Consider the following 1857-nt stretch of genomic DNA (forward strand, 5'->3'; position numbering starts at 1 on the left):
TTGTAACTGACGTAGGTGACGAAGTCTGCACATGGTCATATGATAAACGAAAGTCATTCCTAAACAAAACCTATACGTCGTTACACTACAAGTCCCATGCTTCATTACAGAGCGTAGGGGAACGATGCGGGAGACCCGCACCGCCATACTAGGCAAGGTCCTAATGGAGGTGGTTTGCCTTTGCCTTCTTCCGACCGTAATGGGAATGAATGATGATGATGAAGACGACACAACAACACCCAGTCATCTCGAGGCAGGAAAAATTCCTGACCCCGCCGGGAATCGAACCCGGGACCCTGTGCTCGGGAAGCGAGAACGCTACCGCGAGACCACGAGGCATCCCATCAAAACCTGGTAGATACAGAATAATGTTCTGGGCTGTTTGAGATAGTGTAACAAGCTGTTGCCGGAAAATGAAAGTGTATTTGGGCAAGAAATAAGAAACGAGAGCAGGGAGACTAGAAGATAATGTACATGAAAAGTCTGGACATAATATCACCTGTGTTAATTTCTTATATCTTTCGATTTAGTTTATTATTTGCTGTCAAAAGATCTGACACTACTCGGTGCTGTCCAGAAAGCAAATGCAAACTGCCTGCCGATTGTATTACACCTAACGGACGTTAGTGGGCAACGGCCTTACCGCAGTGGATACACCGGTTCACGTCAGATCACCGAAGTTAAGCGCTGTCGGGTGTGACTGGCACCTGGATGGTTGACCATCCGGGTCGCCTTGCACTGTTGCCGTTTTTCGGGGTGCACTCAGCCTCGTGATGCCAATTGACTTGCTACTTGACCAAATAGTATCGGCTCTGGTCCCAGAAAACCATCATAACGACCGGGAGAGCGGTGTGCTGACCACACGCCCCTGCTATCCGCATCCTTGATGAGGATGACACGGCGGTCGGATGGTCCCGATGGGCCACTTGTGGCCTGAAGACGGGGTGCTGTGCTATGTAAAGGACGTGCAGTATACTACATTATTTTGTTTTCAACCAGATGTGATGCTAGCTTCTTCTATTCCTAAGAAAAACGAAGTTGTTACCGTCCTTAACTCTCGTCATGGCAAACCATCGGTGTCATCATCACAAGTAAAGAAGCCTGAAGTTGTAATATACAATGTCACAAAATGCGCCGTTGACATCATGCAACACAAGATGTGATGCTACAGTGCGGAAACAAAAGGAAGGCTCTGGTCATTGGTGGTTCTCTTTAACATCATCGATGTAATGCTAATGAATACATACATACATACAAAGTGAGACGTCAGAGTTTTATTATCAATTCGGGAAAGCAAATAGCAGTGAATTCATTAGGCAGCAACGGATCCGGGGAGAGCAGTGAAACCACCAACAAAGAAAAGGAGAAGATGTATACATTGTGTAGAGAAGATAGATAAGTCAAAACACATATGATAAGTGCACCAAACCTGTATGCTTGAAACATTCTGCTATTGTCAGTGGAGCCTGCACAAATTTGCAACAAGAAGAAAAGGCACCCGTAGAAGTAAAAAACGTAAATTTTAAATAAATAAAAATATTTTAAAAGTATTTATACCTCAAAAGTCATTCAGATCATAAGCAGCCAAAATAGTGTCAATTTAAACAACACGGATCTGAGAGGCGAGTCTAGTAGGCAACGCTACTCAGATTTTCTGTTAAGCAGAGGTTAACTGGGCACATCCACCGTCATTTAAATAAATAATAGAACGTTTTAAGAAAAGACGTATACAACAAACATAATAAGAAATTTGAAAGTGAAACTTCTACGTATACAACTGCAATAATAAATCTTAAGATGAAACTATAGCGTGTACGACAACTGTAATAAGAAATTCGAAGGCGAAATTCTTACAAA

General features: G+C 43.1%; 1 pseudogene; it reads left to right on the plus strand.

The window, feature by feature from the left end:
- The first annotated feature begins 629 nt into the window (after positions 1-629).
- On the plus strand, positions 630-747 carry LOC126093637 (5S ribosomal RNA; annotated as a pseudogene).
- The last annotated feature ends 1110 nt before the right edge of the window (positions 748-1857 follow it).

Source organism: Schistocerca cancellata, chromosome 7 (genome assembly GCF_023864275.1).
Source record: "Schistocerca cancellata isolate TAMUIC-IGC-003103 chromosome 7, iqSchCanc2.1, whole genome shotgun sequence".
Lineage (NCBI taxonomy): Eukaryota > Metazoa > Arthropoda > Insecta > Orthoptera > Acrididae > Schistocerca > Schistocerca cancellata.